Source organism: Camellia sinensis, chromosome 9, assembly GCF_055761805.1.
Source record: "Camellia sinensis isolate YWXY chromosome 9, ASM5576180v1, whole genome shotgun sequence".
NCBI lineage: Eukaryota > Viridiplantae > Streptophyta > Magnoliopsida > Ericales > Theaceae > Camellia > Camellia sinensis.
Window position 1 is genome coordinate 28,892,185 of NC_138969.1, and position 11,151 is coordinate 28,903,335.

General features: G+C 30.7%; 1 long non-coding RNA gene across 1 annotated transcript; it reads left to right on the plus strand.

The window, feature by feature from the left end:
• The first annotated feature begins 8,028 nt into the window (after positions 1-8,028).
• On the plus strand, positions 8,029-10,876 carry LOC114261907 (uncharacterized). Its single transcript, XR_014339493.1, has 2 exons — positions 8,029-9,546; positions 10,558-10,876. It is a non-coding gene; the product is annotated as an uncharacterized LOC114261907 (long non-coding RNA).
• The last annotated feature ends 275 nt before the right edge of the window (positions 10,877-11,151 follow it).

Consider the following 11,151-nt stretch of genomic DNA (forward strand, 5'->3'; position numbering starts at 1 on the left):
GTTCATTCATGTCTATGTAGGTGAGCCAAGGGACGTCCAAACCCAGCCTCAGTGAAGTTTGTATAAAACAGTGAAGGTTTTGAAGAGTTAGCCCAAACGTCTCACGCACGAGACTTGTCTTCACCTATTTTGCTCTTTTGATATGGTTTTGTTATATTGGCGAAAACATTGGATTACCTTTGTACATAAACTTTGGGTTTGACCAATTTAGACTTAATGATCCTGTATGTACAGAACCTTGTGTTATTACATATGTTGATGTGAGTTATTAACATGTATACGTATAGATTGTTATGAAGTACCATGTAAGCATAGTTCTATGGACAAAAGTTTTGATTTTGCTTCCGTTTGGCCCCTTAGCTTTGTTAAAATATATTTGCTTTGGTTTGAGGCTGTAGGTGATCTCGTGATTACTGGCCGGTTATGTCCTTAACCCATAGGCGCGAGTTCGGGTCATGACAATGTAGCTGTGACAAATTTAAGCCTTTAATTTGATAGTTTTTAAGAAATGGGTAAGGACTCCTCTCCAAATGTAGGGAATACATGCAGAGCAATGATGCCATGAACCAAAGTAATCAAAATTTAAAATATATGGATTAAGTATGTTTTGAGTGTAATTTACACCGCATGAAGTTTAATTTTACATTATTTATTTAGAAAAAATCTCTAAACATAGAAAATAAACTCAAAAACTTATTCGAAAATGCAAATTTATAATGTAAATTAAATTTTCTTTATATGAGCTCTTTTGTTTTGTATTATGGATGAATTTTTTATTTTTCCCCCCGAATTTATAAATCCATGATTAATGCTAAAAATACAAGCATTAAACACAAAATAAGATACATATATATCACATAAGATGAAATTCAAATTATGGGAACCCTGTGTATGGTAACTATCTCATGTGAGATATATTTACCCTAATTTTTATTTGGTGGCTGTGTTGATTTATTGCTTTTCTAAACCATCTTCATTTTGTTTTCTTTGTTGGTACAAACACAAAAACGAATGACCCAATCATTTTCATCTTCTTTGATGACAGTGGATCAACAATAGTATCTCTAGTCTATTCAATAATCCCAGGTAAAAATTATTCATAATTCTATAATAGTGTTAGGAATACAGGTCTTGTTTGGTAAGATTTTTTTAAGTTAAAAGATGATAATCAAAAAGTAAAAAGTAAAAAGTTAAAAGTATCTATTTCTTAACTTTCAAATAATTAATTTTTTTCAATTTATTTAATTTATTTAAGTCTAAAAAGTTATACGTAGAAGCTATAATAAATAGTTTGTCACAGACTTTCAAATTAAAATAAGTTATAATCAACTCTCAAAAGTTGTAACAAATAGTCTCATTAATTTCAACTAACACCCCAAATAAATATAATGTTAGGTGAGAGTTATGCTAAGTGGTGAAATCCATTTGTATGTCACGTGTCTTAATTAGTGTGTTAATTTATATACTAAGGGAATGTTTGGAAAGTAAATATTTTACTAAAAAATAGAAAAAAAAAAGTCAAAAATTAGTTCCTTTTTCTCTACTCTTTTTCAAATTTTGTCATAAAAAGTTAAAAAGTCATTCAAAAACATTTTAATTTTTTTTCATCTCATATTTTCGTCTAAAAGTTAAAAAGTCATTAAAATAGTCATTTCGCAAATCAATCCTGCATAACATTATTATATTGGGAGACTTACACTAATACGATGTCAGTGAGAAATAATTACAAAAAAATAAAAATATTTTAAATAATAATAATTAAAATTATAGACTTTTTCATTTGTTTGTACATAAGTTTTTCTGTTTATATTGTTATGTTATTCCCCCTATTATAAATAACCAAAAGCATACAGTGGAATTTGTCTAAATATGGGGAACAAAATCATCTTTACACACATGCATAGATTCTAAAAAAATATTTTGCTATTTAGATACATCTAAGTAAGGTGCATCTAAAAAAGTAAAAAAAAAAAAAATTATTTAAAATTTCAAAAATATTCACTGAAAACAAAAAAAAATACAAAAAATAAAAACTCAATTTTCAAAAAACTTTATTCAGAAAACTGAAACTAAACATATTGATTATTTTTACATGTATTTAGGTTGGTGCAGGAGTTTATAACCCATTAAAAGTACATTATGTGTATTGTTTTAATAATTGTATGGAATTATAATTTCTTTGATTTATGTATAAATAAGATATTTGTGTAATTCTAGATGTGTGAGTTTTAGAGGGTTGAGACGTAGCGGAGACACACAAAAAAAATTAAAAAATTAAAAAATTAAAAATAATAATAATAATAATAATGACGGCACCAGGGTGTATGGGAAAATGGGTGTAATTTTAGGCTTCATGTTTTTGGTGTTTTTTCAGTCTCACGATTGCATTTTTTTTTTTTTTAGTTATATGGTGATTTTCTCACCCATTAATATAAGTAATTGGTTTGAACTTTTTGACCAGCACCCTAAAAATAACGTTCGACTTACATGTATAAAACATTCTATGTGATTTTTTGCTTTGATGCGTCAGGTTTAGGAATGTCTAATAATCTTAACATAAATAACAAATTAAACTTGAATAACTTGATCTTTTCAGGTTTGGGAATGTGTAATAATCTCAACACAAACAACAAATTAAACTTGAATAACTTAATTTTTTTATAATATTTATAAACTTATTGAACCAAATAATAACTTGTCAAAATTTGACTTGAAAATTTAATAATATTAAAATATATTTAACCTTAACTTATTTATATAACGAACCGATTTCGAACAATTTTTAACGTGTAACGCCCTCAAAATAAACACATAAATCATACATTCATGATACAAAAAAGAGATATCATATTTCATACATCAGAATATTAAGTACAAAAGTATTATATGTTGACGACAAAAGTAAATGTCATGCGAGCTAACAACTTTCCAAATAACACTTGGGTTCAACAAAAGAAGAGTTCTAACTCTTTATACAAATAAGCTATTGGCTTGATTTACATTTATTACAAGAAGATTACAACAAAAAAATCTTTCAGCCTCTAAACCTCCCAAGCTACGTCCTTGGAGGTGGCATCCCATCTGTACCTGAAAATGATGTCCCATAAAGGGTGAGCCAAAACCCAGTAGAGATATACTAAACTAAGTATGAGAAATAACTAAAACATTAACATTCGAGAAATGGTTAACACTTGTAAACCAACTTACAACACAACCCAGTTCCACAACGTACTCATCTGTGTTTCATTCCACTTTCCTTTACTTATCCAATTCAAATTCATAAACATGCCTCATTACCTAGCCAAACAACTAAATGAGACTACAACTCATATTAAGACACTTCCATCATCCATAATTCAAATGAGACTACAACTCATATTACAACATTTCAATACTTCAATTATCTACATTATGCAAACGTAATTAGGATTTCGGGACTTTCACTCTGGACACTCCGGCCAACTTAGTTATCAATGGAGTCTATCCTCTATCTCCTCCCAAACAGGTTTGAGAGTACATCCCCTATCTCCTCTCAAACCTTGGAGTACATCCCCTATCTCATCTCAAACAAGATACATATGCAATGTATTTAAAACAGTTTGTCATATACAATGATCAACCCAAGCACATATTCAATGTGTTAATTCAACCGTCATATTCAATGACTTAACCATTTGATTAGTTTCAGTTTTCCCTAATCATCATACAGTGTCTACAACAACCAAGACTATCCTCCACCGATAACCCAAAGCAGTTATCTCTAAACAGATAATAAATTCACCAAACAGATAAATTATCAACATTTTCATGAGTGAGTGATTAATCAATCCACTACCATTCAATTCCATATTTCCCCAATTTCATGATTTCTGACTTAATTTCATATTTCCCCAAATTAATTACTCAAATTAATTATAAAATATAATTAAGGCATTTTTCCCCTTTTTCAAATATCAACCCTAAGGCCCAATTTCATCACTTTAACAACAATAATTCTATTTTCCAAAGTCTCACATACACATGGAGTTTAACCATTGAAAACCCCCCTTTTTCTATCTTTAAAACAAACCCTAATTTTCCCAAAATTACCATAATCCACCATTTATACAAAATGACTAAAATCTATGTCAAAACTCATAAGAAGGAGTAGAGTATCCCTACCTCAAATGAAGAGACCAAATGGAGAAGATGAAGAAAACTCAAAATGCTCCAACCCAACGATTTTCGGATCAAAACGTAGCCCACACCAACCTCCACACTTTTTACAAAGGGACTAGAGTAAACACACCCAAGAACCAAGGGTATTTCTAGACAGAAGATGTAATATAAAGAGAGAGACAGCCGTTTTAGGGTTTGAGAAGAAAAGGAGTTCAAAAAGTGAGAGAGGAGACTGTTGTTGCAAACTGATATAATCGAGCCTCGCTTGAGCAAAGGAACGGTCGCTCGAGCGACCGGACACAAAGAAACCTCGCTCAAGCGCAGAAAGCCTCGCTCGAGCCAACAATACGAAGTTTCAGGTCTGCAACCCAGAAGCACGCTCGAGCGCAAGAATGCTCGCTCGACCGAAGAAATCCAAAACATAGTCCTCGCTCGCTCGAGCGAAAGAAAGCTCGCTCGAGCCAAGAAATGCAACCTTCAGGTCCAAAACTACACGCAGACGCAAGCTCGAGTGCAAGACTTCTCGCTCGAGTGAAGGAACCCTGGCTCGAGCGATGGAACTAAAACACAGAGCTCGCTTGAGCAAAGACACCAAAAACTGGGCAGCAACCATTTGTTTCAAAACACACCCAACCTGTTACAAACCTGCCCAACACATCCCAAAATTCAAATACAGATAATTAAAGGACGAAAATGAAACATATACAACAATAGGCATTTACGAAACCGAGTCTGGAATACAATAACTAATGGAAGGGAAAACCGGAATCGCTATATAACATATATTTTAAAATATATTATTAACATCAAATAATAATATATAATAATAATAATAAAAAAATTAGTACATATTTGAATTTATAAAAAAATTTATCAATATTTTACTTTTTAATTCTATTTAAATTATTAGATATTAGATTTTCATATAAAAGTATATTTTAAATATAAAACATGAAGAAATTTTTGTATCTTTAATCACCAAAATTGAGAGGAAAAAATAATAATAAAAAACGAAAAAACAAATTTAAAAAATAAAACCAACGAAAGTGGTTCTTGTTTAGAATTGTTGATATTATACCTTGGTTATTAAAGTACCATGTAAAATATTACAGTTCATAAAATATAATTTAAACAAAAAGAAAGTGGATGAAAATAACTTCAGAATTTTTAAGATGCAGTACAAATATCTGTTTTTAAAAACGCATGCTTCCTCTGTCTAAATTCGAACGAATGAATACAACTTTAAGATTAACCACAATTATTTACAGTGATTTGGTCCATGATTAATAATTGCAAATATTATGTATATCAGTATAGAAGCTGACACAGAAAATAAGAAAAAATAAATATTTTTTATTCTTCAATCATCATCAATGTAAAAAGGAGACGATTTTTTTTTTATATATAAGAAATGAGACCGTTTATTTATATTTATATAAGACTCTGGAAACAAATATATATCGTTTTTTAATATTCAATTCTAAAAATAAAGAGATAATTAATTTATATAGAACGTGTTATAACTTTTAAAAAATATAATAAATTTAAAAAGATAAAATTAAAATTTAGAAAAAATAAAAAATATTGCAAACTCTTTACACCTTTATTATAATAATAATAATAACAATAATAATAATAATAATAGATGATAGGTGAGTTGGCTAGATCTTCCGCCCTCATCCCAAATCATATTGGGAACAAGGTAGTTGAGAGTAGGTTCCTATCCAAAAAAAAAAAGGCGAGCACAGGTTAATTTTAGGATAAATTACAAATATACAGATTTCCTTAAAATATAAATTATTTTTTATGATTTAAAAAATTATAAATATTCTTTTGTCATAATTTTTTTATTTAATAAAATTAACTAAAAAATGAAATTCATAATTGCTCTCCTATACAATAATAAAATTATTTATATTATTAATTGAAATATATTTCTAACGTCATTAAAAACTGTTAATTAACTTGATTATTTATTAATAAAAATGACGATTTGTTATAAAATTAGAAATCTTAGAAGGTGGACTATAATTTCGAAAACTATAGGGGACGATTTATATTTTAATTAAATTTCAGAAAGTGTACTTATAATTTGTCCTTAGTTTTATTATGTTAGGAGTGATAGTATTAATAAAAATGAGAAATAATGTTATATTACGAATAATTATTCATAAATGATAAAAATTAAAAGATGTGGGATGAAAAATAATTTTTTAAATAAATAAGCATCTTGAGGTAGAATATTTTAACAGTTTAGAGGATTTTTAGAAAGCAAAAAAAAAAGTCAATGTTTAGCTTTTTACCCATTTTAAGTCAAATCGCCTTTCACATTTTTTATTCACAAAAAGAAAAATTAGATTAATAAAGTCAAAAAATTAAATTTTTATTAACTTTCCAAAACACTCCTTAGTTGTGATATATTGAAAAAAAAAATTAAATTAATATTTTAATAAATATAACTTGAGCTGGGCAATTAGAGTTTCAAATTTTTTATCAGGATGGGACAAGGTGAAGTGATTATCCCTATACCTAACTCATACTAACGAAAAACTATTGATTAATCTTACGTGACAGTTTTTTTCACCAATTATAAATCATTATTTTTTTTTATATTTTTTAATTATTCAACAGAAAATTATGAATTCAATCTCTTTTATCTTTCACCATACCATTAAAATATTAGTGGTGCTACATGCATTAATTAATGCATCAACTAGTATTATGACATTATTACTGACCCTAAGTATGATACAAATTACAAATACTTAAATTTTTAAAATTATATTGCATCATCTATTAATATAATAATTGATACATATGACATTATTCTTAAGATATTACTCAATTATGTCTCAGAAAATAACTTCTCCATACTAAATCATTTAAATCCATTCATTTGCATCACATATACACATGTCACATCCTCACTTTCATGCAACAAAACTAAAGTTAATCAATCTCAACGCAATTCACATGTTGCACGAAACTGGCCCTCTTCCAACTAATGCATTAAAGTGATGAACTTTTTTTTTTTTTTGCCCCGGGGGAGGGGGAACCTCCAACTAGTGCATTAAAGTGATGAACCTTTTTTTTTTTTTTTTTTTTTTTTTTTTAGGGGGGAGCGATTTAAATTTACAGTAATGATTCAGATTCTCATAAAATATCACCTTCACAATTTCTACTAATTTGTAATTGATCCAAGTAAGAAAAAGAAAATATATATATATATATATATATAAATACATCATTAGTCCATATCACTGTGAGGTACAGAGGTCTCTTCAAAAGGGGATCCCAAACATTATTGTTAAATTTATTTCTTTAAAAAACAAAATACATACATACATACCCACTGACTCACACTCACAGCACACACACTCTTTCTCCGTCCTTTCTCACTGACACGCACATGTTTTGACAACTTAATTAAAAATTAATTTTTAATTTTTAGTCCATTTTAAGTAATATCATCTCTCACATTTTTTATTCATAAAAAGGTAAAATAACCAACAAAAGTTAGAAAGTTTGTAATAACTCGAAATTTTAAATTGCCTCTTAAATTTTATATTAGTATTATTTAATTATAAATGAGAAAAACCTTAAATGTTTAATTAAATATTTTGTAAGAGTAAAATAAAATAAAGTGTAATTTATTGACATTAGGGTCATTATATAGAGAAAAAAAAAAAAGAACAAACCGAAGAAACACGTAACTTAGGATGATGATTAGGCAGCATAGGTGTAGTGAGTCACATATGTTGGATAAGCATGAATTGATGGAGAAGCATATGGATGAGCCACGTGTATGAGTGGTGACTTGGGGCTCACGAATTAACTCCCTATAAATAGGGAGAAGATGTTCAAGTTAAAGAAAAAGAAACTAAAAAAAGGGAAAGAAAATATAGGAAGACGAAAGGGTCTTTGGTAGTGGAAAAAAATAGTGAGGTATTAATTTTAAGGTGAGTTATATTATACTTTGAGTTACCATTATATGTTTTACGTATGTTTTGAGTTACCATAGTTTATTTTATGTAAATTGTGTTTTATAAATTATATTAGCATTTTTATTTTATGAACCTTATTTTATATAATAAGGAAAACCTATGGATATAACTATTTATTAAAATGTGTTTTGAATAATTGTTTTATAAGTATCACCACGGAGGTCCCATGCCTTGGGGGACTTAAATAACCATTGGCCCTCTGATTAGTCACTTTGTGACCCTATGTTTGTCATGGATCCATTGACACTCTGATTTCTGGTGTGGAGCAAAGTATTGTACAAAGTTAAGTGCTACACTATTGTGGGAGTCATCTCTTGAGTCCATACATCTGTTCTGTTCCGTTCTGTACCATGGTTATGATTATTTTGTTTATATAATTTCTGTATTATATGTCAAATGATTTCCATATTATATATTATGTATCTTAATATCAAGCTCTGTTTAGCCCAATAATTATCCATGGTGAATTTTATGCCCTTATGCTCTTAGTATATATAGCGATCCCGATTTTTTCCTGACATTTATTGCATTCCGGACTCGGGTTTCTGTGGTTGTTGTGGTTGTCTATGTCTTGTTTCCATCTTTTAATTCCTTGTATTTGAGTTATGGGATGTGTTGGGTAAGTTGGAACAGGTTGGTTATGGGTTGAAACAAATGGTTGCTGCCCAGGATTCGGCTTCTTCGCTCGAGCGAGACTTTTTGAGCTCAAGCGAGCCTAGGGTGTTTGCTTCTTCGATCGAGCAAGGGTTTGTGCGTTCGAGCAAGTGTTGTGGGTCTTTAGGTTTCTTTTTCAGACGCAGTTTCCGCTCGAGCGAGCTTTCTTGCGCTCGAGCGAGCCTTGTGTCTTGTGTCTCTTCACTCGAGCGAGAAGTATTACGCTCGAGCATGCGTCTGCGTCTCTTTTAGACCTGTAGGATGGCATTCTTCGCTCAAGCGAGCTTTCTTGAGCACAAGTGAGCCCTGTGTTGTTTGTTCCGTAGCTCGAGCTAGAACTCTTGCGCTCGAGCATGCGTCTGCGTTGGTTCAGACCTAAAGCTTCTCATTGTTCGCTCGAGCAACGACTCTTGCGCTCGAGCGAGGTCCTTTAGTGTCTAGTCGCTCGAGTGACCACTCCTTCGCTTAAGCGAGCCCTGTTTATATCAGTTCGCAGCAACGCGATTCTATATCACTTTTTCATCCTCATTTCTCTCCAAACCCTAAATCTAGCTGTCTCTCTCTCTCCACTCCCTCTCTCTACAAATACACCTTGTTTTAGAGGTTCTGTACCCTAGTCCCTTTGTGTAATAGTTAGAGCTTGGCTTGGGCTATTTATTAATCCGAAAAAGTTTGGTTTTGGAGCATCTTCAGGTTTCTCCTCCTTCTCCTTTGAGTTCCTTCATTTGAGGTAAGGCTAAACTACTCATTTCTATGAGCTTTAACATAAATGTTGGTCATTTTGTATAAATGGTTAGATTTGGGAAGTTTAGGTGAAGTTAGGGTTTGGGTGTTGATTTGTGAAAGAGAGATTTTAAGTTTTCAACTCCATATGTGTATGTGGGTCCTAAAAATGGGGTTATTGGTGTATAATTGTTGAAATGGTGAGATTTGGACCTTTGGATCAATGTTGTGGAATTTGGGGGAAAATACCCTAGTTTGGGATTAAATAACTATTTTGTATAAACAGTAAATTCATTGTGGAATTATGGAATTGGGAAAGATTGTGATTAGATGTTGTGGTTAGATTGAATAATCACCCACCTATGGAAAAGTTGATAAATTATATGTTTGATAAATTTATTATCTGTTTAGAAATAACTGTTTTGGGCTATCAGTGGAGAATAGTCTTGAATGTTGTAGACACTGCATGATGAATAGGTAAATTGAAACTAATCAATTGAGTTATGTCATTGAATATGACGGTTGTATTAAAATGTTGAATACGTGAATTGTTGGGTCATTGTATATGCCAACATGTTTAATACATTGTATATGTATCTTTATATGGGAGGAGATAGGGGATGTATTCCATTGTGCGAGAGGAGATAGAGGATGGACTCCATTGATAATTAAGTTGGCCGGAGTGTCCTGGGTGAAAATCTCAAAATCTTATTTATTTATAGGTGCCAATTCCCTCAGACGTAGTTCCGTAAAATAGAAAGTGAACGGAAGTGCATGAAAAATGTTTCTAATTAAAGTGTTAATAATATGAGTTGTAGTCTCATTTTAACTTGATTTGGATAAATAAAAGAAAATGGGTTGAAACGTGGATGTAAATGTTGATTGGGCATGGAAAGTGTATAAGTTGGCCTTATATGTTAAACATTTATCAGATACTAACGTTTTAGTTAATTCTCATATCCTGCTTAGCATATCTTTACTGAGCTTTGGCTCACCCTACTTGGGACATCGTTTTCAGGTACAGGTAACATGCCACCACCAAGGTCATAGCTTGGGAGGTCTTGGGGTTAAAGTCTCTGTTTTGTTGTTTTCATTTGATGTATATATATATGCTTTTCCTTTCAAGCCGAGGGCTTTAAATTGTAAAGGGCTTCTGACCCTTTTTTGTTGTAACCAAGTTATACTTTGAAAGTTGTAAGCCCGTAGGGTACATATTTTTGTTGTTAACAGTTAGAATTACATTCTATGGTTTCAAGATAAACATTTATGAAAGTGTAGTAGGTGTAATACCTTTTGTAATATTAACTCTGATGAATGAGAATAGAACCTTTCTATCATGTGTTATGGATCTTGGGAATGGTTGGGTTATGTTATACTTTGAGGGCGTTATAGTATAATATTTCTTACTCTGCCATGTGCTTATAGTTGTTTACCAAACTTCAGGAAACAATGCAATTCAAAATAGCTTTTAGAGAGTCTTAGACGCGGGGTTGTGGAATAGACACACACAACACTTTTATATTATTTATAATTCTATTATTCATATGTAAATATTGGCCCTTTTTGTCAATAAATTTTGTTATAAAAATAGAACCTTCAATAATTATTTTGG